Source organism: Lepidochelys kempii, chromosome 6 (genome assembly GCF_965140265.1).
Source record: "Lepidochelys kempii isolate rLepKem1 chromosome 6, rLepKem1.hap2, whole genome shotgun sequence".
Classification (NCBI taxonomy): domain Eukaryota; kingdom Metazoa; phylum Chordata; order Testudines; family Cheloniidae; genus Lepidochelys; species Lepidochelys kempii.
Genome location: NC_133261.1, coordinates 62476970 through 62503274, shown reverse-complemented (window position 1 = coordinate 62503274; position 26305 = coordinate 62476970). Strand labels below are relative to the sequence as shown.

The 26305-nt window shown below is 45.3% G+C and overlaps 1 protein-coding gene across 5 annotated transcripts in view; it reads right to left on the bottom strand.

Annotated features, from left to right (window-relative positions):
* Positions 1-26305, bottom strand: part of FUT8 (fucosyltransferase 8) — a 291206-nt gene that overhangs the window by 214362 nt on the left and 50539 nt on the right. The window contains exons 1-2 of one of the 5 annotated variants that reach the window (XM_073348344.1): positions 2115-2278; positions 1552-1644 (exon numbers count right to left, since the gene is read on the bottom strand). The exons of 3 other annotated variants lie outside the window; for them this stretch is intronic. The gene's annotated coding sequence lies outside the window, so the exon portion shown is untranslated. Of the gene's footprint in view, positions 1-1551; positions 1645-2114; positions 2279-26305 lie in introns of those variants that run through there. One more of the 5 variants, XM_073348345.1, reaches the window with a different exon arrangement.

Here is a 26305-nt window from a genome sequence, read left to right as displayed (position 1 = left end):
ACATTGCAGCTTATTAAAGAAACACTGCTCCTGCTGGTGTGATGTCCCTAAACAGCAGAAACAAGGCTTCCTCAATTTTGCTGCAAGCCTGTGATCGATGCCAAACTGTGTTGTCATCTTTTCCACCACCTGCTGAAACCATTCTTCCAAGCATGGCATGATGGATCCAGTCTATTTTCAAATTTTTGAGTTATTTGTCTTTGTGGATTCAAACAAAGCAGTCTCTATAGCTCCTTCTAGCACAGGGGTGGGCAAACTTTTTGGCCCGAGGGCCACATCTGGGTATGGAAATTGTTTGGCAGGCCATGAGTGCTCACAAAATAGGGGGTTGGGGTGCGGGAGAGGATGAGGGCTCTGGCTGGGGGTGTGGGCTCTGGGGTGGGGCCAGAAATGAGGAGTTCAGGGTGTGGGAGGGGGTCCCAGGCTGGGGCAGGAGGTTGGGGTGCGGAGGAAGGGTGAGAACTCCGGCTGGAGGTGCAGGCTCTGGCGTGGAACTGGGTATGAGGGATTGGGGGTTCAGAAGGGTGCTCTGGGCTGGGACAGAGAGTTGGGGCGCAGGCTCTGGGCAGCTCTTACCTCAAGCAGCTTCTGGAAGCAGCGGCATGTCCCCCCTCTGGCTCCTATGCAGCGTCACAACCAGGCGGCTTTGCACACTTCCCCGTCCTCAGGCACCGCCCCCACAGCTCGCATTGGCTGGGAACTGAGGCCATGGGAGCTGTGGTGGCGATGCTTGGGGCAGAGGCATGCCGCTGCTTCTGGGAGCCACATTGAGCTATGGCACGCAAAGAGTGGGGCAAGTCCCTGACCCTGCTCCCTGGCTGGAGCAGGGCAAGCCCCAGACCCCACTACCCAGTGGGATCTCGAGGCCCGGATTAAAACAGCTGAAGGGCCGGATGCGGCCCCTGGGCCGTAGTTTGCCCACCCCTATTCTAGCAACAGTTCCTTTTTTATATACAACATTCATCCTCTCTTAATTCTGGGTGTTTTATACCAAGAACAATTTGATCACTGAACGCCTCTTTTAGAAAGTTACCAAAACAACAAATGGACAGTTTTTTCAGGCTTCCCAAAAACTCAGGTACTTTCTCCTTTTATTTAGTTTCTTAGAAGCTCACATCATTCTGTTAAAAAAATGTGGACGGCACAAGTTTCTTTAGAATCTCTATTGTCCTTATATGTCAGCTCACCAGATTCTTGTGGAAAGCAAAAGTCTGTAAGCACTTAAATGTTTTCTCCCACCAATGTTAGGAAAACAGTCCATTATCAGTATCTTCTATAGCATTTGCATAAAACTACTACTCAAGTCTGAGTATATGCTGCAAAATCTTCCTCTTTTTCATTAACTTGAACACTGTCCATATTGCCATATGCAGCCATTTTATTTTTACTTTTTAAAGAGAAGTTGCATAAAAACATAAAATTCTTGTTCTAGAAGGATGCAATGTAATATGGCTTTATTTGCTAGAATCCAGAATCCTAACAGACAAGAACAAAAAGACAGACACACAAAGCAGGCTGCTTCTTAAGGCAGAGTGGCACAACTCAACCCACCTTGTTCTAGGCTGGCTGTTTGCAGACTGCTGAAGACGAAATCACATGCTTCCCTACAGAGTTTCCGAGCCTGCCAGCAGAATCAGGAAATGCCTTACAAATTAAAGTGGTAATTACTAATTTTAATACAGTTTTCAATACCCTAACAAGGGGCATCACCTCTTCCTCCAGCACTATTTGCAGAAAAAATAGCTAAGGTACTTCACTGCAGTAGAGGGTTTACATGTATGAATCCCAGGCACTTTTTTCCTCCCCAGAATTAGGGACTTTACAGCTCCCCACTCAACATACTGGTGTCTGTGGATCCCTTTATTAGGCACCACTTTCTCTACGCATTGCATACAGAACTTTGGTGCCTAACTCATGATTACGGATTCCACTGGGTGGCAATGTATCTGAAAGTTAGGCACTGCAGTGCCTAAGTCAGTCCCTTTGTGGATCTAGACTTCAGGACTGGGGTGAAGAATCCGATCTTTGTTTCACAACAGGAGATCTAGAACAAGTAAGGAAAAGGGACTAGCGAATACCAGGTCTAACAAACCAGAAAATCAGCAATGTCTCACCCAAAATGGAGCCATAATGATCACTGTGTCTCTTTCCTGATTTTCCAAATCAACCTGTATATGAGGATTCAGGAGAAAATGCATTTAACAGGTTCCCAAATCACTGTAGGAAGAAGATATATTTAAGTTGTACTTAGATTGTCTTCCTTGGAGCAAAAATAATTTGCACTTACTGTTTTTACTGGCTGCAAAAAGGTCTATATGAGGGGATCTCCACCTAAGAAACAGAAATGAGAGGATGAAATCCCTTAAGGACCATTCATAGTGAACTCTGTACAATCTGCTTGTACATAGACTAGTAGGTTGTTCTCAGCAGTTACGTGAAAATTATTTCACCTGATGTTGTATGCACCATGTTCAGAACCTAATGGCTTCTTGGTGCAGAAGGGTTGACTCAGCTCCACCATTCCTGCAAATATAATATATGGCAGTGACTTTGTCCATCAGGATCTACTAAAAGATGCCCTTGAATCTGTAGGTTATACAAACTGTTCTGAACTGTAGTGCATTTTAGAAAAGAGGATTCCTGTGGAATCAACAAACGCCAAGTTTCCAAGTGACCCAGATGAGTATCCCACCCTTCAGTGGAGATGTCCAACACCAGTATTGTTGCAGGAGGTTGTGAATGGGATTCCTCTGAACCCCAATCTCAAGATTTGTGCACCTGCACAAATATACAAGGACTGGGGGAGGGGGAAGAGGCTGTATGTGAATAGCAGATACTGGAATGTTCCTTTCATCCTGATTGGATTAGAGGGTAGTCTTTACCATTGACATTGCCTTGAAGAGAACATGATGAAGTTAAGACAGACATGTTATACAATACAGAAGGCCATATGGCCCAGAAGTCTTAGACACATGCACTGGCTGAAGCATGCGGGCTCGCTCTGAGATTGGAGATGAGGTTCAAAATGGTTTAAATCTGTCCAGAAGCAGAAAGGCTTTGGCTACCTTCGCGTTTAGGACTGCCCGATGCACTTCAATATCTACACCAGTGTAGACTTTAGCAGGCTGATTTTCAGTCTGAGTGACTGGAACACTTTTAGCCATTTAATCATGATTTTCATTTCAATTTATGGGAGCCTTAGTGGTGCTTCAAGGAATCACTTTCAGGAGGTATCTGGTTTGTTGGTTCTGGTTTTTGTTTTTTAGGGATTCTGTTTCACTGCAGCAACCTTCGGGGGTAGGGGGAAAGATAGTGAGAGGAAGTTGTTGAACAATGAGGTCAGGAAAAGCTGACACCCAGGCAGCATGACTGTCATGAGTTGTGAGAGGAGGTGCAGATCAGTATCTCTTCAATTTCTGAGTAGATAGAGATTTGTTTTGACCTAATATTAAGTTAGTCCAGTCCATTCTAGTTTGTGGAGTCAAAAAACAAAACAAAAACATCAGCAACAACTTTTAAGGGACCTGATAACTTATTTGAGGAAAGGATGGACAGAAAAATGTTACAGAGTCATCAAAAGTTCTCAGCAGGGACAGTGAAAGAATCAGCAAAGGGAAGCCGTAAATTGTATTGCCCTGCGGCATTTAGGGGTCCACAAACTAAACATTTTCTGCCCCAGCTATTAATGTTATCCTTTCTGAAATGCATATTGGAGGACTCTACATGGCAGGCAAACCAGCCAAAAAATTGTTAAGATGGTCTCTTTCTGACCTGCCTGGCAAAATCCCTGTAAAAGGATGCAACAAGCAGGGACCAACGGTTCTCTGAAGTCCTGCTCTAACAGCTACTGGAAGAAGAATGCTTGGAGAGGCCAATGAAATAAAGGAAACACTTTTCTGCCCTCAATGCCAATCAGAGCAGTCTCTGTCCAGGCATATTATATCACAAATGCTTCAAAGAGCATGGGTCTCAAAAAGTCCACCCAAAAAAGACCACTGGAGAGTTAGAAAGGAAACTCCTGCTCTCTTCAAATCAGTGGCTGAGCAAAGATACAAGCTAGTGATGAGGCAAATGAAACTTTAATGTAGCTGCCTCTATTAACAGCAGAAACTGGTACAACATTGCAGCAGTAAGGACTAAAACAGTGTTACCTACATGTCTAATACTGTACATATTCATGGCATAAAGTAATTTTAATCAGCACTGTTGATGAAAGTAGCATCCGTAAGATTATAAGTGGTTTACATTCAAACAATTGATGTAACCACAGTGAGTTACAGATGAGATTTTTAGTGTGTGAACAGTCAAGCAATTTAGATGTGTATGTACCTGTTCAAATATTTGTTTTATCAATAATGATCTCTCAACAAAATTCTGCCAGTGTACAATTGTTACTTATTAACTTACTGTAAGCTAAGTATAGAGAGTTTCATCAGCAATTTTACTAATACAGCTTCCACTGGTATATTTAAAATTCTGTCACACTTTCACTACAAATCCCTTTTTCGCAGTATTAAAATTAGTCAAACCTGAAAATTAGCAAAGGAGTTGCCCAGGACAAGATTCATTCGAGGCTATGGGTTGCATAGTCAACAGTTTTGCCTTGACATGATTTAAGATGAAAATCCAAAAAGCACGACTGTGAAGACACTAGGTGTGCTATGAAGTGCTTTTCTAAATACAGAATAATGTACAAAAAGACATCCTTACAAAACACACTGAACAATACAGTCAGAGAAAGCTGAATATAAGAATACATCAAAATATAGGCAGTTTTTAGTTTCTCTTTTAAAAACAGTTATTTAGGAAAACTGAGCAATTTTATAGATCATTACAAGTACCAGAAATATAGTATGAACCATTACAGAAATGAATTTAACACTTTTGTTTAGAGAAACATTATGCAATAATACAGTCATCAAGTTTCTCTCTTTAGAATGGTAATAAAGTTATAGGATGACCCTCTCTATGCACTTTGGGCTAGATTCACAAAAGGTCTTAGGTGCCCAATTGCTACTTTAGGCACCTAAATCACAGAACCAGGCCCCACTAAGATTCACAAAACCCCTGCTCGGCTGCCACTGAATGCTAGAGGAGCCTAAACTGGCTTGGTGCCAATTTTTTTTGCAGTAAAAGTTCTCTGGTACCTTTCTTTCTGGCTCTGTGCATGTGCACTGCAGCCCCCCACCAGCATCCAGCACCTAAACCCCACATTGATTCATGAACCAGGGAAAAATAAATAGACACTCCTCTGCTTAAATCATCTGCGGGGCCCAATCCAGTAAGCATGCTCAGACCTTGACTACTGGATCAGGCTATCTGTAGGTGAATTCTCAAAAAAAAAAAAAAAAAGAAAGGTAGGGGAGAAGGGATTTGAACAGGGATCTACTCCCCTCAGTTGAGTACCTGAGCCACTGGGCAATGAGATATTCTGATGTGGGGCTCCCTCACAGCCTCTACTGTTGAAAGTGCTCCATTCTGGATAAATAATTTAAAGAGTCATTAGAGCAGAGGGAATGGACACATGATCTTGCAACTACAGAGTCATTCTGATGCTTGCTCCGACTCTGGCCTCATGATTATTTCATTATTTATCCATAGTGGAACAGTTTCAACAGGAGAGACTGAGGGAGCGCCACATCAGAATATCTTATGTTGCAGTGGTTAGGGTACTCACCTGTATTGTGGAAGAGCCATGGTTAGTAACTTAACCACTGGGCTAAAAGTAATGAGGGATGTTCCCCTCCTCCTCCTCCCTCCACCCCAGCTTCTTGCTAAAACAGCACAAGGCACCTAAATCCAAGAGAGGGTTTGCAGCTGAGATCCCAAACAGAGAGAGGAGACTCCTTGCAACCCAGACTTGGGCACCTAGCTCAGTGAGGGGCAGAGCTTAGCACACACCCCTCAGCTTGGTACCTTGCATTGGTTAACTTGGGCAGCTCTCCACCTAGCACGCTGGCTTTTGTGAATCCTGTTCTGAGGAGCCTATCTCACTCCATTCATTGTATTGGGAGCCTAGGCTTCAAATCCAGGCTTTGTGAATCAGAGATTTTCTAGGCACCTAAAACTCACATGTTGAGAGTCAATTGTAAATCAATCATTACAAATCCAGGTTTGAGTTTAAGTCATACTCAAAAAACAATCCAAACATCTTAAGGTAAGAAATGCACAAGGCACCTGTAAGAAGTGGCACATCCCCCAACAGCAAGCCACAACATGACAGGTGTGCCTCCCCCAGTTTCCCCTCAGTCCAGCAATAAAGGTAACAGTCTCTCCCAGTGTCCACTTGAAATCCCACCTCTGGACATAATTTATTCAGGTACACATACAATAATCTACAGAGCCTTCATAGTAAAAACTCTTCCCCCAATTCCCACAGTAAAACAGAGAATTCTACAGCAATTTTCCAAGCTCCTCACAGAGGAATCCACCAGCACTCCACTCCCAATTCCTTTCTGCCCTTGTTCTAGGACACCACTCTCCAGGCCAGCGTCCTGAGAGTGACTGAACTGGAAACATCCATTCAATGTGCAGCCTCAAAAAAAGCTAACAATGTTTGGAACCATTAGGAAAGGGATAGATAATATTACAATGCCGCTATATAAATCCATGGTATGTCCACATCTTGAATACTGCATGAAGATGTAGTCATCCCATCTCAAAAAAGATATATTAAAATTGGAAAAGATACAGAGAAGGGCAATAAAAATGAGTAGGGATATAGAACAGCTTCCATATGAGGAGAGGTTAAAAAGACTAGGACTTTTCAGCTTGGAAAAGAGATAATTGAGTGGCGATATGATAGAGGTCTATAAAATCTTGACTGGTGTGGAGAAAGTGATTAAGGAAATGTTATTTACTCCTTCTCATAACACAAGAACTAGGGATCACCCAATGAAAATTAATAGGCAGCAGGTTTAAAAAAAACAAAAGGAAGTACTTCTTCACACAACACATGGTCAACCGGTAGAACTCTTTGCCAGGGAACATTGTGAGGCCAAAACTATAATAGGGTTTGAAAAAGAAATAGATAAGTTCTTGGAGGATAGGTTCATCAATGGCTATCAGCCAGGGTGGGCAGGGATGCAACACCATGCTCTGAGCGTTCCCAGCCTCTATTTACCAGAGACTGGGTGTGGAAGACAGGATGGATCACTCTATGACTGCCTGTTCTGTTCATTCCCTCTGAAGCACCTGGCATTGGCAACCGTCAGAAGACAGGATACTGGGCTAGATGGACCATTGGTCTGACCCAGTAGAGTCATTCTTATGAGCAGTCCCATGACTCTTCTGCCTAAAACACAGTCCCATCAATCATCTCAGCTCTTTTCCGCCTTTCAGCACAGGTTCTTTAGTTCAAGAAGGTACAAAAACTAGCACCTCTGCTGGCTTCCTAGCCAATTTCTCCTTCTTCCCAGGAGTCTCTGCAGAACTTTCCCTGTCTACAGTCATTTCCAGCTTTCACCTGCTCCATTGCTTACTCCTCCAATCTGTACTCAGGCAGCCCTGATTCACTCGTCTCTCTTTCTCTCACTGGATCCAGATGCCCTCTTTTAAACCCAGTAGAAGTGAGCTAATGAGGCACAGGTACACTTATTTAAATCAGATTTTTTTTTATAAAAATGTTTTTTGAGGAAAAAACCTATCTAAATATAGTTTTAATTAAGATACATTATAGCTCAAAGGTATCTCATCATGGAATAGGGATTATACATTCAAATTCTATAGTATGACAATATATTCATGTAATGTTTAAGAAAAGTTTTTGTAAATGAGTTCCAATAGTTCATGGATTATGGAACCAATCTTATGGGGTTCCAGGGGCTTCTGTATACATTATTTAGGTTAATCTTTCTAACTACCCAATGGGACTCAGTGCTCAGTCTAGAAGATACCATCAGAGATGCTTAGTTTTGCGGTTCTCAAACTGTGGATGTGTGTCTCCGGAGATAACATGCTTGTTAACAGCAAAAATGTTTTTAAATAAATAAATAATATATAGAGGTGAGAAATAACAGTCCTCAACCCTATTGTCCCTCTGCAAATTTGTGTACACAGAGTCAATCCCTTACCTCTCTCTAAAAGTGCAAAGTTTCAAAAAGTTCAATGAATAGAAGATTGTTGGGGGCGGAATAGATCTGGACAAGGAGAAGAAGTCTGGAGATAAATGTGAAAAGGGAGGCACAAGCAGTAGAAACAAAAGTGAAACTGTTTGAGCAACATATTCCAGAAGTTTTAAGGTCTTTCTGTGTGTAGTCCTCACCATATCATTCTCTCACTAGAAGGGAAAACCTATAATGGCAGCAGGCCATAAGAGAGACCCAGTTTTGGAACATTTTAATGAAGTTCCTCTACCTGTGGGTAAGACAGGTCATGCCTGCAAAATGCAAACAGTGCAACAAAGAAATACAAGGCCTGGTTGCCCGAGTGAAACAATATCGTAAGAAGTGTTCCTTCTCAGGAGGAAGCTGGGCTGAAGATGATGAAAGGAACATGTCTGAACATGCAGGATCTTCAGGTTGGTAAACTTTTGTATTTCATACTTCTTTCTTAAGGACTGCCTGTCTCCATCTGGATTATTCTTGAATTCTCATATTTGAGCATAAAATATAGTTGTTACTCTATGGTACTATCATTTTAGATGCAGTTGTGATAAAAAATAAAAAGCTGAAATAGGCAGATCTTCTTTTTACAATTTCACCTTTAAAGTAGTACGGAGGGTCAGTGAATGCAATGAGTAACACTAAATGAGCAGTATGGTAATAATAATTAATTAACTGCATTGACATTTTGTTTAGAATTCATCCTCAACATACAGGATTCTGAAGACTATCTACCTTCAAGATCACCATCATTTTCTATAGTTTCAGAGCTAACTGCCAATTATAGTGTTTCAGTCACATCCCATATGTCACATAGCCACAGTATACCACCTGTAGCAAAAAAGAAAAAAAAAATTTCCATCATCCAGAAACAACCATATATAAGTTTGTGATAAGAACCAGCATATTACAAAAAGAGGTAATTGATTAAAAGATTGCCCCGTTTGTTTATGCAACAAAATCTCCTTTCCGTATGATTGAGAACCCACACTTCATTAACATGGTTCAGTCATTAAGACCAGGATACAGTCCACCCAACAGAGCAGATGTCAAAGGCAAATTGCTTGATAAAGTGTATGAAAGAGAAACTGAGCAGTGTGCAAAAGGTCTAGAGGGTGAAATTGTTAACCTGAGTCTTGATGGGTGGAGCAATGTCCACAATGATCCTGTTATATGTGCCTGTGTGGCAACAGAAGAAGGGAATGTCTTCCTTACAGAAACAATTGATACATCAGGAAATGCACACACAGCAGAATACTTACAAGCAGCAGCAGTAAAAGCTATAGCAAACTGAAAAAAAAATTCAAATGTCTAGTACGCACCATGGTCATAGAAAATGCTGCAAATGTATCCAAGATTAAAAGAAATTTAGAAGAGAGTGACGAGAGTCCCAAGCAACATGGTTGTAGTGCTCATCTGATGTACCTCCTAGCCAAATACTTCAGTGTTCCAGAAATAAAGGCTAATGTTGTTGAAATTGCAAAATACTTCTGTAACAACCTCTTTTCAGCAGCTGCTCTGAGAAAAGTGGGCGGAACCAAGCTAACTCTCCCACAAGACGTGCGATGGAACTCAGTAGGGGACTGTTTTGAGCACTGTATCAAAAACTGGCCTAATCTGATGACAGTTTGTGAACAAAATTGGGAAAAAATAGATGGCACTGTCACAACCCAAGTTCTCATATTGGACTTAAGAGAAATGTTGAACACATGCTGAGTACCCTGAAGCTTATTTCTGTAGCCTTAAACAAAATGCAGGGAAATAGCCGTTTTCTTGCTGATGCTTTCGAAATTTGGAAGGAACTGAGTGAGATCTTAAAGAGAGAAATATGCAATGACAGAGTTAAATTACAAGCATTAAAAAAAAAACAAATGGGACAAGCACTATCTCCAGCTCATTTTCTTGCAAATAGTCTCGGTACCAGTGTCAAACCTTAACTGCTGAAGAAAAGGGGTTGGCTATGACATGGACATCCAGCAAGCATCCCTCCATAATGCCAATTATAATAAACTTCAGAGCTAAGGGTGAACCATTCAAGAAATATGTTTGCTGATGACATTTTAAACAAAGTCACACCAGGAACTGGAGGAAGTCACTTAAGACTTGGATTCAGAGACTGTTGAAGTGATAATCTCACTTTTAACAGCAGTAGCTTCTTCTGCTGATGTAGAAAGAATATTTTCTTCCTTTGGACTAATTCATTCCAAATTGAGAAATCGTTTGGGACCTGAAAAAGCAGGAAAGCTTGTTTTTCTTTTCCAGATTATGAACAAACAGGAAAATGAAGGTGAAGATGATTGAGTTAGCTGCAGAAGCCAAAATTTTAAGTTTCTCATCTTGACCTGGCTGACATAGTCAATTTAATTTTGGGTTTTTTTTAAAAAAATATTTCATTTAATTATTTTAGTTAACGATTTTAACAAAAACAAACCTGATTTTAAAAAACTTGAATGTTTAACTAAATTCAAAAATTCATATGCTTGTTTTGTTAAAATATTATGTGTTTGCCATTGAAGAAAAAAATCTAGAGTACACAAAGTTGTTGTTTTAGTTAAATAAAACAATTTAAATGTCTGTCTGGTGATGTTCTCCTCCTAGTACAGCATGGCAAGAAAATCCTCCAAATATTAATGATTAACCTGCTGAACTGGAGATAGTTCACCTCCCAATGACTTCATAAATATTTGTTTCAATTACCTTTGGTAAATGAAATAACCAATCATTCATTTTCTGATACAGCTGTAAAACTAATCTGAAAAGTTTTCAAAATAAATCACTTAAAAATGTATAGTGTGTACCTTCTAAAAATGAAACCTACATCTATCTCTGAGTTGTGAATATGTATTAAGGTTATAACAACCAACATGCACTTTTATGTAGAAATCCATGATTAAATCGAGTCTTCCTGACTAGTGATTTAAATCAGTTTGATTTCAATAAAATCCACCCTGCTGATAACCCACAAGGGAATCAATTACTTTACAGGCAGAAAGAGGTGGACAACACCTATTCTCTTGGATCGGAGGATGAAATGCTGAAATCACCACTCAACTGGACCCTCAAGTGGAGCTGCGTGAGAGGCCTGAGGACTTAAGATGTAACAAGTAATCCAAAAAGACTTGAATATGTGCTAACCTTAGCTGAATTACTTTAGTCAATGACCAAACCAAAAACACTTCCGCTTAACCAAATAGGTAGACCTAGTAGGAGGTTTTCTACTATTAAGTAGAACTCACTGCTCTGCTTACAACGCTGTTCTTCCTGTTCATCTACCCATGTGGCATCCATGCCATTAGCCGCAGATTTGGCACAGGATGCCATACCTGACCACGTTGTTGTGTCAGCAGATTGGGAATGAGGGTGAGAGATCTGGGAGTCTAAATAGACAGACTGGGGGAGGTTGGAGAACCAACACTGTCTCAGCCAAGACAGTGCAATGAGCATCCACTTGACATGATCCAATTTTAATTTGAGAAACACCTTGGGGAGGAGCATGATTGTGGGGGAAGGCATACATCAGGGCCAATCCCCAATTCAAAGGGACAACTTTGGTTAATAAGCCTGGATTGAGACCCACTTGAGAGCAAAACTGATTGCATTTCTGTCTTTCTTTGCAAACAGATCAACCATCAGAATTCCCCACTCCTTGAAAATGACTCTAAGTTCCTGCTGAGATGATTGGCCATATGGTTCTGTGCAACTGGTAAGTGAGCAACTGTGAAAATGATGTTTTCCCTGATTCACAATTGCCAAAACCTTATTGCTTTAGACTGAGCTCCTCCCTGCTTGTTCACATGATATACCTTAATGGTATTGTCAGTAAGGATAATTAACTGCTGTGCTCTTGATCTGCACCCAAAAGACATGGCAGGCATTGTAAATAGCTTGAAACTCCAGCACATTGATATGGATAAATGCTTCCTATGCAGTCCACAAACCCCGAATTTTCAGTGTCCTCAGATGTTCTCTCCAACCTATTGTGGAGGCATCAGTAACTATGGTCTTGACCAGTGGAGGACAGGCAAAGGGAACACTTTCACAAACACTGAACTGATCTTGTCCACAACTGCATGTACTCCAGGGTCACTGGTGACACTTGAACAAGCCTGTCCAATGACTGACAATTTGGGCAACAGACCAACTTCAGCCAAGCCTGAAGAGGAGGAATATGCAATCTTGCATGCCATAGAACAAAAGTGCACACAGCCATACAGCTTAGCATACATTGGCCATAGCTGAAGGATGTGAATGGAGGGACAGAGATAGGTGACAAAATTGTTTGGAATCACTCATGCAGGTGAAAGGCCCTTGAATTCACATAGTAGGGCCCAAATAAACTCAATATTTTTGTGTTGACATTAACACTGATTTTGCTTTGTTCAAAATCAGCCCCAGCCAATTTAAAAGAACCAAAATAAACTCATCATGGTGGAGAACTTAATTTTCAGACTTGTCCCTCACAAGCCAATCATACTGGATGGGAAGACATGGATTCCCACAGTTCAGCCTGCATTTTGTAAATGTGTGGGACTGATGACAGGACAAAGGGGAGAACTATGTATTGATAATGTTAACCTGCCACTACAAACCTCAGCAACTTCCTGTGGATTTATAAAATTGCTACATGGAAGCAGGCATCCTGAAGATTGAGGGCAGCAAACCATTCGTGCTCCAACACAGGAAGAATTGTAGCTAGGATTACTATATGGAATTTCATATATTTGATGTATTTGTTCAGATCTCTATGATACAAAATAGATTTCACACCTCCCTTGAACTTCAGGATCAGGAAATATCGTAAATAGAAACCCTTTCCCCAATGCTACAGGGGAATCTCTTCTATAGCTCCCAAAGCAAGCAGAGTCTGGACCTGCTGAAAGGGTTATGACTCATAAGAGGGCTCCGGAAAGGGGGAATGGAAGGAATTGGATGGTACCAAATCCCACAGTGCTTAGAATCCACTTGCTTGAGTTTATTGACTTCCAAGCACTGTGGAAGTGGGACAGCCTGATCCCAAAATGAAGGGGAAATGGACTGGATGTTGGCAAATGATATGCTGCTCTCAAAAGAAGCGTCAAATCAACTGCTTGCCAGCAGCTGATGGAGAACAGGCTGGATGGCTGAACCTGGAATCAGAGGGCCTTCTCCTGTGTGACTTATGTCTCCTCTTGGAGTAGTCCTGTCATCTAGCAGAATGAACTGACTGCCTGAAATACTGCTTGGAGCACTGGTGGAATTGCTGCTGCCCCATATGACGACACCTTTTGACTGTTGGGGTATAAACCCCTGAAGATGGTAAAGTGGCCCTGGAGTCCTTAAAAGAATGTAACATCTCATCAGTTTTTTGAGAAAACAAAAATCAGCCATCAAATGGTAAGTCTTCGATGGTCTGTTGAACTCTGGTATTACTCCTGACATACATTAGCCAAGAAGCCCTCCTCATTGTTACAGCTGAATGCATAATCTTAGATGAGGTGTCAGCTACATCGAGCACCAATTTGAGTAATATTTTAGCCACTAGACAACTCTGGCATCCTTAGGAAACTTATCTGTAAAGTTAGACATATTCCAATTCAAAAAGTCATATTTAGATAAAGGCACCTTTTGATTAGAAATGTGCATCTTTAAGGATGATGTAGAATAAATCATCCTCACCATTAAATCCCATCTCTTGGCCTCTTTCTTTATGGATCAATGTATATCTGCCCTGGTACGTTTTGGAGTAGGAGGGAAGGACGCTGGCATGTGCCACAGGGACTCTGTAGCTCCAAGAGAGCTTCATTTATAGGGAAGACTACCTTTCTCAGGGATGAAGGTTGCAGAATGTCCATCAACTTATGGGTGTTCTCTTGGACAAGCTTGGCTCAGATATCCAAAGCTGCAGACATCCTCCTTAAGCCTTAAAGTCTTCCAGAACCAGGGAGGATGAGTCCAGGACAGTGAAATCATCTGATGAAGATGATGAGAGAGGTGGTGGGGCAAAAACTTCCTTCATAGGCAAAGCTTGTTCCTCTTGATGCACTGGAATTTGATGAGAGCAATATCAGGTTGTGTCTCCCATCTAAGAGATATAAGAGGTGAAAAAACTGGACAATTCTGGGATCTCAGTTAAAGTGTGAGCAAATTAACTGGGATCTTGAAGAATGTGGGACACCCCATAGATTCCAAGAATGCCAATGTGGAAATGAGTATAGTACCACAGGCCAATAACACAATGCCAAGCTCTCCTGTCTCCCAGTCAACCAGTGGGGGCCAGACTGTCAATGCCAAATAACTGCTAGGACACTATTAACTAACTATTTAAGAAAGCCAACAATCTCACTGTCAGTAGCCATGCAGTAAAATCTACACAGGAAGCTATAAGTCAAGCTGCGGGGAATGAGAAGAAACTAAGGGGGGTTGGAGCAGCACTGCCCTTCAATAGCCATGGGAGGAATACACATCTGCAATCACTCAGAAGAATTCTGGATCAACCTAAGGTGAAACCCTTTTTAGAGCACAACTCAGTGACTAAGGCATGGATTACAGCATCAAGGGGTACATCTAAAAAAAGAATTAGTCTCCTGATCAGGTAAGGATAGTAAAAAGTATTCCAGGATACTATTGCTATCTGACCATCTAACAATAGCTAGGAATCCAACATAAACCCCAGATGAGCAACAAATGTCAGAAACACACCTTCTACCAAAGGGGGGATATCAGTCTCGACATATATTATCCAGTTCTTGCCCCAACCCAACAGAAATCATGTTAGTCTTATCCAAAGTGAGCTTCAGCCAGCTGGCTCTCATCCTTGCTTTACACACTGGGTCAGAAGTTCAAAAGCACTGGCTGAGTCAGGTGCAATAGATGCACAGAACTGCATGTCATTCGCATATTCAAGACACTGCATCTCATACCTCCTCACTAGCCCTCCTGATAGTCTCCTATGTGCTTTGAAGAGGAGAGGAGACAAGATAAATCCATGCAGAACTCCACAAGAGTATCTTAAGGGGTCAGAAGCAACTTCCCTAAAACATTTTCTAGGATCTCTAAGCCCTGGTCTACACTAGGACTTTAGGTCGAATTTAGCAACGTTAAATCGATTTAAACCTGCACCCGTCCACACAGTGAAGCCCTTTATTTCGACTTAAAGGGCTCTTAAAATCGATTTCCTTACTCCACCCCTGACAAGTGGATTAGCGCTTAAATCGACGTTCCCAGCTCGAATTTGGGGTACTGTGGACACAATTTGATGGTATTGGCCTCCGGGAGCTATCCCAGAGTGCTCCATTCTGACCGCTCTGGACAGCACTCTCAACTCAGATGCACTGGCCAGGTAGACAGGAAAAGAACCGCAAACTTTTGAATCTCATTTCCTGTTTGGCCAGCGTGGCAAGCTGCAGGTGACCATGCAGAGCTCATCAGCACAGGTGACCATGATGGAGTCCCAGAATCGCAAAAGAGCTCCAGCATGGACCGAACGGGAGGTACGGGATCTGATCGCTGTTTGGGGAGAGGAATCCGTGCTATCAGAACTCCGTTCCAGTTTTCGAAATGCCAAAACCTTTGTGAAAATCTCCCAGGGCATGAAGGACAGAGGCCATAACAGGGACCCGAAGCAGTGCCGCGTGAAACTGAAGGAGCTGAGGCAAGCCTACCAGAAAACCAGAGAGGCGAACAGCCGCTCTGGGTCAGAGCCCCAAACATGCCGCTTCTATGATGAGCTGCATGCCATTTTAGGGGGTTCAGCCACCACTACCCCAGCCGTGTTGTTTGACTCCTTCAATGGAGATGGAGGCAATACGGAAGCAGGTTTTGGGGACGAAGAAGATGAGGAGGAGGAGGAGGAGGTTGTAGATAGCTCACAGCAAGCAAGCGGAGAAACCGGTTTTCCCGACAGCCAGGAACTGTTTCTCACCCTAGACCTGGAGCCAGTACCCCCCGAACCCACCCAAGGCTGCCTCCTGGACCCAGCAGGCGGAGAAGGGACCTCTGGTGAGTGTACCTTTTAAAATGCTATACATGGTTTAAAAGCAAGCATATGAAAGGATTACTTTGCCCTGGCATTTGCGGTTCTCCTAGATGTAGTCCTAAAGCCTTTGCAAAAGGTTTCTGGGGAGGGCAGCCTTATTTCGTCCTTCATGGTAGGACACTTTACCACTCCAGGCCAGTAACACGTACTCGGGAATCACTGTAGAACAAAGCATTGCAGTGTATGTTTGCTGGCATTCAACCAAAATCCGTTCTTTATCTCTCTGTGTTATCCTCAGGAGAGTGAGATATAATTCATGGTCACCTGGTTGAAATAGGGTGCTTTTCTTCAGGGACACTCAGAGGTGCCCGTTCCTGCTGTGCTGTTTGCCTGTGGCTGAACAGAAATGTTCGCCGCTGTTAGCCACAGGGAGGGGGGAAGGTTGAGGGGGTAGTCACGCGGTGGGAGGAGGCAAAATGCAACCTTGTAACGAAAGCACATGTGCTATGTATGTAATGTTAACAGCAAGGTTTACCCTGAAAGAGTGTAGCCACTGTTTTATAAAATGTGTCTTTTTAAATACCGCTGTCCCTTTTTTTTTTTTCTCTCCACCAGCTGCATGTGTTTCAATGATCACAGGATCTTCTCCTTCCCAGAGGCTAGTGAAGCTTAGAAAGAAAAAAAAACGCACTCGCGATGAAATGTTCTCCGAGCTCATGCTGTCCTCCCACACTGACAGAGCACAGACGAATGCGTGGAGGCAAATAATGTCAGAGTGCAGGAAAGCACAAAATGACCGGGAGGAGAGGTGGAGGGCTGAAGAGAGTAAGTGGCGGGCTGAAGAGAGTAAGTGGCGGACTGAAGACAGGGCTGAAGCTCAAATGTGGCGGCAGCGTGATGAGAGGAGGCAGGATTCAATGCTGAGGCTGCTGCAGGACCAAACCAGAATGCTCCAGTGTATGGTTGAGCTGCAGCAAAGGCAGCTGGAGCACAGACTGCCACTGCTGCCCCTCTGTAACCAACCGCCCTCCTCCCCAAGTTCCATAGCCTCCACACCCAGACGCCCAAGAACGCGGTGGGGGGGCCTCCGGCCAACCAGCCACTCCACCACAGAGGATTGCCCAAAAAAAAGAAGGCTGTCATTCAATAAATTTTAAAGTTGTAAACTTTTAAAGTGCTGTGCTTAAAGTGCTGTGTGGCATTTTCCTTCCCTCCTCCACCACCCCTCCTGGGATACCTTGGTAGTCATCTCCCTATTTGTGTGATGAATGAATAACGAATGCATGACTGTGAAGCAGCAATGACTTTATTGCCTCTGCAAGCGGTGATTAAAGGGAGGAGGGGAGGGTGGTTAGCTTACAGGGAAGTAGAGTGAACCAAGGGGCGGGGGGTTTCATCAAGGAGAAACAAACAGAACTTTCACAGCGTAGCCTGGCCAGTCATGAAACTGGTTTTCAAATCTTCTCTGATGCGTACCGCGCCCTCCTGTGCTCTTCTAACCGCCCTGGTGTCTGGCTGCGCGTAACCAGCAGCTAGGCGATTTGCCTCAGCCTCCCACCCCGCCATAAACGTCTCCCCCTTACTCTCACAGATATTGTGGAGCACACAGCAAGCAGTAATAACAGTGGGAATATTGGTTTCGCTGAGGTCTAAGCGAGTCAGTAAACTGCGCCAGCGCGCCTTTAAACATCCAAATGCACATTCTACCACCATTCTGCACTTGCTCAGCCTGTAGTTGAACAGCTCCTGACTACTGTCCAGGCTGCCTGTGTACAGCTTCATGAGCCATGGCATTAAGGGGTAGGCTGGGTCCCCAAGGATAACTATAGGCATTTCAACATCCCCAACAGTTATTTTCTGGTCTGGGAATAAAGTCCCTTCCTGCAGCTTTTGAAACAGACCAGAGTTCCTGAAGATGCGAGCGTCATGCACCTTTCCCGGCCATCCCATGTTGATGTTGGTGAAACGTCCCTTGTGATCCACCAGAGCTTGCAGCACTATCGAAAAGTACCCCTTGCGGTTTATGTACTCGGCGGCTTGGTGCTCCGGTGCCAAGATAGGGATATGGGTTCCGTCTATAGCCCCACCACAGTTAGGGAATCCCATTGCAGCAAAGCCATCCACTATGACCTGCACATTTCCCAGGGTCACTACCCTTGATATCAGCAGATCTTTGATTGCGTGAGCTACTTGCATAACAGCAGCCCCCACAGTAGATTTGCCCACTCCAAATTGATTCCCAACTGACCGGTAGCTGTCTGGCGTTGCAAGCTTCCACAGGGCTATCGCCACTCGCTTCTCAACTGTGAGGGCTGCTCTCATCCTGGTATTCATGCGCTTCAGGGCAGGGGAAAACAAGTCACAAAGTTCCATGAAAGTGCCCTTACGCATGCGAAAGTTTCGCAGCCACTGGGAATCGTCCCAGACCTGCAACACTATGCGGTCCCACCAGTCTGTGCTTGTTTCCCGAGCCCAGAATCGGCGTTCCACAACATGAACCTGCCCCATTAGCACCATGATGCATGCATTGGCAGGGCCCATGCTTTCAGAGAAATCTGTGTCCATGTCCTGATCACTCACGGGACCGCGCTGACGTCGCCTCCTCGCCCGGTATCGCTTTGCCATGTTCTGGTGCTGCATATACTGCTGGATAATGCGTGTGGTGGTTGATGTGCTCCTAATTGCCAAAATGAGCTCAGCGGCCTCCATGCTTGCCTTGGTATGGCGTCCGCACAGAAAAAAGGCGCGGAACGATTGTCTGCCGTTGCTCTGACGGAGGGAGGGGCGACTGACGACACGGCTTACAGGGTTGGCTTCAGGGAGCTAAAATCAACAAAGGGTGTGCCTGTACATCAAGGAGTATTTCAGGCAGGACTGCACGGAGGGTTCCAATAGGAAATGGTGCACCAAAGTTATCGTTGTTATTGGAACAAGGAGGTTAGCCTGGCCTCTGATTGATACATGGCTAGATTAACCTCGCTGCGCCTTCTCTGTGACTGACTGCAGTGTGATCTAGACAGGGGAGGAGGAAAATGAGTACAAAACAAATCTGGTCTATTTCTTGTTCTGACCCACTCCATCTATCCTTTACATCTTTGGCTGGCAGCAGACGGTGCAGAAGGACTGCATGCCATCCACATCTCATGGCTGCTTGGCAGAAGATGGTACAGTACGACTGCTAGCCATCTTCATCTCTTGCCTGCCTGGCATAAGATGGTACAATACGACTGCTAGCAATCCTCATCTCTTGCCTGCCTGGCAGAAGATGGTACAGTACGACTGCTAGCAGTCCGTATCGCCTGCCCGCTCACCATAAGACGGTTCAATAGGACTGCAGGACTAAAGAGAATGACCTGGTCAAGTCACTCCAAATTTAGTCCCTGCGCCCATGTCTGCCCAGGCGCTCCCAGCCGACGTGGCCAGGAGCACCTCGGACACGACGAGGACGACTACCAATCGTATTGCACCGTCTGCTGCCAGAAGGCAATGGGTTGCTGCTACTGTGCAGCAAAGCCGTACCGCGTCTGCCAGCACCCAGGAGACATAGGGTGACGGTTACCTGAGCTGGCTCCATGCTTGCCGTGGTATGGTGTCTGCACAGGTAACTCATGAAAAAAGGCGTGAAACGATTGTCTGCCCTTGCTTTCACGGAGGGAGGGAGGGAACGGGGGCCTGACGACACGTACCCAGAACCACCCGCGACAATGTTTTAGCCCCATCAGAGTGCTCCATTGTGAGTGCTCTGGACAGCACTCTCAGATGCCCGATTGTTTGCCATTGCTCTGACGCTGGGAGGGGCGCTTACAGGGTTGGCTTCAGGGAGCTAAAATCAACAAAGGGGGTGGCTTTACATCAAGGAGTATTTCAGGCAGGACTTCACGGAGGGTTCCAATAAGAAATGGTGCACCTAAGTTATCGTTGTTATTGGAACAAGGAGGTTAGCCTGGCCTCTGATTGATACATGGCTAGATTTACCTCGCTGCACCTTCTCTGTAAGTGACTGCAGTGTGATCTAGAAGAATGAGTCCCCTTGACAGGGGAGGGGGGGGAAGCAAATCTGGTCTATTTCTTGTTTTGATCCACTCCATCTATCTTTTACATCTTTGGCTGGCAGCAGACGGTGCAGAAGGACTGCATGCCATCCACATCTCATGGCTGCTCAGCAGAAGATGGTACAGTACGACTGCTAGCACTCCGTATCGCCTGCCCGCTCACCATAAGACGGTTCAATAGGACTGACTGCAGGACTAAAGAGAATGACCTGCTCAAGTCACTCCAAATTTAGTCCCTGCGCCCATGTCTGCCCAGGCGCTCCTGATCGACCTCACAGAGGCGACCAGGAGCACCTCAGACATGACGATGACGGCTACCAGTCGTACTGTACCGTCTGCTGCCACAAGGCAAGGGGTTGCTGCTACTGTGTAGCAATGCCGTACCGCGTCTGCCAGCATCCAGGAGACATAGGGTGACGGTTACCTGAGCGGGCTCCATGCTTGCCGTGGTATGGCGTCTGCACAGATAACTCAGGAAAAAAGGCGCAAAATGATTGTCTGCCCTTGCTTTCACGGGGGGAGGGAGAGTGGGAACGGGGGCCTGACGATATGTACCCAGAACCACCCACGACAATGTTTTAGCCCCATCAGGCATTGGGATATCAACCCAGAATTCCAATGGGCAGCAGAGACTGCGGGAACTGTGGGATAGCTACCCACAGTGCAACGCTCCGGAAGTCGACGCTTGCCTCGGTACTGTGGAAGCGCTCCGCCGAGTTAATGCACTTAATGCACTTAGAGCATTTTCTGTGGGGGGACACACACTCGAATATATAAAACCGATTTCAAAAAAACCGACTTCTATAAATTCGACCTAATTTCGTAGTGTAGACATACCCTGAAAGCGGCAGAGTCCCGTGGCACCTTATAGACTGAGGGTATGTCTACACTACAAAATTAGGTAAAATTTATAGAAGCCAGTTTTTTAGAAAGCGTTTTTATACAGTCGATTGTGTGTGTCCCCACACAAATGCTCTAAGTGCATTGAGTCGGCGGAGTACGTCCACAGTACCGAGGCAACCGTCAACTTCCAGAGCGTTGCACTGTGGGTAGCTATTCCATAGTTCCTGCAGTCTCCGCCGCCCATTGGAATTCTGGGTTGAGATCCCAATGCCTGATGGGGCAAAAACATTGTCATGGGTGGTTCTGGGTACATATCGTCAGGCCCCCCCTTCTCTCCCTCCCTCCGTGAAAGCAACGGCAGACAATCGTTTTGCGCCTTTTTTTCTGGGATACCCGTGCAGATGCCACACCACGGCAAGCATGGAGCCCGCTCAGCTCACCGTCACTGTATGTCTCCTGGGTGCTGGCAGACATGGTACTGCATTGCTACACAGCAGCAGCTCATTGCCTTTTGGCAGCAGATGGTGCAGTATAACTGGTAGCCATCGTCGTCGTACTTCTGGGTTCTCTTTTAGCCAATCTCGGTGAGGTCAGTCAAGGGCGCCTGCGCAGACATGGGAGTGACTCAGCCAGGTCTTTTCCCTTTCTAAGTTTCATATCATGGAGATTCAGTCCTGCCGGCAGTTGTACTGCACCGTCTTCTGATGAGCAGCCAGGAGACTACGATGGCCAGCAGTCATACTGCACTGTCTTCTGCCAAGCACCCAGGAGATGACTATGGCTAGCAATCATACTGCACCGTCTGCTGCCAACCTAAAACATATGAAGATAAATGAAGGGGATCAAAACAAGAAATAGACCAGACTGGTTTTGTATTAATTTTCTCCCTCCTCCCTCCCTCTGTGAAATCAATGGCCTGCTAAACCCAGGGTTTTCAGTTCTATCTTTGAGGGGTCCATTTTACTTGATGCAAAGCCATCCCCTTTGATGATTTTAATTCCCTATAAGCCAACCCTGTAAGTCATGTTCTCAGTCGCCCCTCTCTCCATCAGAGCAATGGCAGACAATCGTTTCGCACCTTTTTTCAGCGCGGATGCCATAGCACTGGGAACATGGAGCCCGCTCAGATCACTGCGGCAATTATGAGCACTATAAACACCACGCGCATTATCCAGCAGGATATGTAGAACCATAACCAGCAACAAAAGCGAAACCAGGCAAGGAGGCAACTCTGATTCTGGGCCTGGGAAAAAAGCACAGACTGGTGGGACCGCATAGTGTTGCGGGTCTGGGATGATTCCCAGTGGCTGCGAAACTTTTGCATGCGTAAGGGCACTTTCATGGAACCTTGTGACTTGATTTCCCCTGCCCTGAAGCACAATACCAAGATGAGAGCAGCCCTCACAGTTTAGAAGCAAGTGGCGATAGCCCTCTGGAAGCTTGCAACGCCAGACAGCTACCGGTCAGTCGGGAATCACTTTGGAGTGGGCAAATCTACTGTGGAGGCTGCTGCGATGCAAGTAGCCAACGCAATCAAAGATCTCCTGATACCAAAGGTAGTGAGTCTGGGAAATGTGCAGGTCGTAGTGGATGGCTTTGCTGCAATGGGATTCCCTAACCGTGGTGGGGCCATAGACGGAACCCATATCCCTATCTTGACACCGGAGAACCAAGGCAGAGAGTACATAAACAGAAAGGGGTACTTTTCAGTGGTGCTGCAAGCACTGGTGGATCACAAGGGACGTTTCACCAACATCGATGTGGGAGGCCGGGAAAGGTACATTATGCCCACAACTTAGAATCATAGAATATCAGGGTTGGAAGGGACCTCAGGAGGTCATCTAGTCCAACCCCCTGCTCAAAGCAGGACCAATCCTCAACTAAACATCCCAGCCAGGGCTTTGTCAAGCCTAACCTTAAAAACTTCTAAAGAAGAAGATTCCACCACCTCCCTAGGTAACGCATTCCAGTGTTTCACCACCCTCCTAGTGAAAAAATTTTTCCTAATATCCAACCTAAACCTCCCCCACTGCAACTTGAGACCATTACTTCTTGTTCTGTCATCAGCTACCACTGAGAACAGTCTAGATCCATCCCCTTTCAAAATACCTTTCACGTAGTTGAAAGCAGCTATCAAATCCCCCCTCATTCTTCTCTTCTGCAGACTAAACAATCCCAGTTCCCTCAGCCTCTCCTCCTAAAGTCATGTGTTCCAAACCCCTAATCATTTTTGTTGCCCTCTGCCGGACGTTTTCCAATTTTTCCACATCCTTCTTGTAGTGTGTGGCCCAAAACTGGACACAGTATTCCAGATGAGGCCTCACCAATGTCGAATAGAGGGGAACGATCATGCCCTTCGATCTGCTGGCAATGCCCCTACTTATACAGCCCAAAATGCCATTGGCCTTCTTGGCAACAAGGGCACACTGTTGACTCATATCCAGCTTCTCGTCCACTGTAACCCCTAGGTCCTTTTCTGCAGAACTGCTGCCTTGCCATTCGGTCCCTAGTCTGTAGCTGTCCATGGGATTCTTCCATCCTAAGTGCAGGACTCTCCACTTGTTCTTGTTGAACCTCATCAGATTTCTTTTGGTAAAATCCCCTAATTTTTGTCTAGGGCCCTCTGTATCCTATCCCTACCCTCCAGCGTATCTACCTCTCCTCACAGTTTAGTGTAATCTGAAAACTTGCTGAGGGTGCAGTCCATGCCCTCCTCCAGATCATTAATGAAGATATTGAACAAAACTGGCCTGAGGACCGACCCTTGGGGACTCCACTTGATACTGGCTGCCAACTAGACATGGAGCCATTGATCACTACCTGTTGAGCCTGACGATCTAGCCAGCTTTCTATCCACCTTATAGTTCATTCATCCAGCCCATACTTCCTTAACTTGCTGGTAAGAATACTGTGGGAGACCATATAAAAAGCTTTGTTAAAGTCAAGGGGTAACCCGTCCACTTCTTTCCCCTCATCCACAGAGCCAGTTATCTTGTTATAGAAGGCAGTTAGACTAGTCAGGCTCTTGGTGAATCCATGCTGATTGTTCCTGATCCCTTTCATCTCCTCTAAGTGCTTCAGAATTGATTCCTTGAGGACCTGATCCATGATTTTTCCAGGGACTGAGGTGAGACTGACTGGCCTGTAGTTCCCAGGATCCTCCTTCTTCCCTTTTTTAAAGATGGGCACTACATTAGCCTTTTTCCAGTCGTCCGGGACCTCCCCTGATCGCCATGAGTTTTCAAAGATCATGGCCAATGGCTCTGCAATCATATCTGCCAACTCCTTTAGCACACTCAGATGCAGCGCATCCAGCTCCATGGACTTGTGCTTGTCCAGCTTTTCTAAATAGTCCGGAACCACTTCTTTCTCCCCATGCTATGCTGCCCAGTGCAGTAGTCTGGGAGCTGACCTTGTTCGTGAAGACAAAGGCAAAAAAAGCATTGAGTACGTTAGCTTTTTCCACATCCTATGTCACTAGGTTGCCTCCCTCATTCAGTAAGGTGCCCACACTTTCCTTGACTTTCTTCTTGTTGCTAACATACCTGAGGGAAACCCTTCTTGTTACTCTTAACATCTCTTGCTACCTGCAACTCCAGGTGTGATTTGGCCTCCCTGATTTCACTCCTGCATGCCTGAGCAATATTTTTGTACTCCTCCCTGGTCATTTGTCCAATCTTCCTTGCTGATCTTCAATACAAAAAAGAAGCTCACAAGAAGTGGATTTCACTGTTAAGCCAAGCTGGTTGCCTGCCATATTTACTATTCTTTCTACACATCGGGATGGTTTGTTCCTGTAACCTCCATAAGGACTCTTTAAAATACAGCCAGCTCTCCTGGACTCCTTTCCCCCTCATGTTATTCTCCCAGGAGATCCTGCCCATCAGTTCCCTGAGGGAGTCAAAGTCTGCTTTTCTGAAGCCCAGGGTCCATATTCTGCTGCTCTCCTTTCTTCCCTGTGTCAGGATCCTGAACTCGACCATCCACTTTTGCTTCCCCTACTAATTCTTCCCAGTTTGTGAGCAGCAGGTCAAGAAGAGCTCTGCCCCTAGTTGGTTCCTCCAGCACTTGCACCAGGAAATTGTCCCCTACACTTTCCAAAAACTTCCTGGATTGTCTGTGCACTGCTGTATTGCTCTCCCAGGAGATATCAGGGTGATTGAAGTCTCCCATGAGAACCAGGGCCTGCGATCTAGTAAATTCCGTGAGTTGCCGGAAGAAAGCCTCGTCCACCTCATCCCCCTAGTCAGGTGGTCTATAGCAGATTCCCACCATGACATCACCATTGTTGCTCACACTTCTAAACTTAATTAAGAGACTCTCAGTTTTATACTTGAGCTCTGGGCAGTCATACTGCTCCCTTACATACAATGCAACTCCCCCACCTTTTCGACCCTGCCTGTCCTTCCTGAACAGTTTATATCTATCCAGGACAGTACTCCAGTCATGTGAGTTATCCCACCAAGTCTCTGTTATTCCAATCACATCATAATTCCTTGACTGTGCCAGGCCTTCCAGTTCTCCCTGCTTGTTTCCCAGGTGTCTTGCATTTGTGTGTAGGCACTTGAGATAACTCACTGATCGTCCCTCTTTCTCAGTATGAGGCAGGAGTCCTCCCCTCTCGCACGCTCCTGCTCATGCTTCCTCCTGATACCCCACTTCCCCACTTACCTCAGGGCTTTGATCTCCTTCCCTTGGTGAACCTAGTTTCAAGCCCTCCTCACTAGGCTAGCCAGCCTGCTTGCGAAGATGCTCTTCCCTCTCTTCGTTAGGTGGAGCCAATCTCTGCCTAGCACTCCTCTTTCTTGGAACACCATCCCATGGTCAAAGAATCCAAAGCCTTCTCTCCGACACCACCTGCATAGCCATTCGTTGACTTCCACGATTCGACGGTCTCTACCTAGGCCTTTTCCTTCCACGGGGAGGATGGACGAGAACGCCACTTGCACCTCAAACTCCTTTATCCTTCTTCCCAGAGCCATGTAGTCTGCAGTGATCCGCTCAGGGTCATTCCTGGCAGTATCATTGATGCCCACGTGGAGAAGCAGGAAGGGGTAGCGATCCGAGGGCTTGATGAGTCTCGGCAGTCTGTCACATCATGAATCCTAGCTCCTGGCAAGCAGCAGACTTCTCGGTTTTCCCAGTCGGGGCGGCAGATAGGCGACTCAGTCCCCCTAAGGAGAGAGTCCCCGACCACCAACACCCGCCTCCTCTTCTTGGGAGCGGTGGTCATGGAACCCCCAACCCTAGGACAGTGCATCTCATGCCTTCCAATTGGCGGAGTCTCCTTCTGTTCCCTTCCCTCAGATGTATCATCTAGTCCACTCTCCACATTAGTATCCTCAGGAACTCTG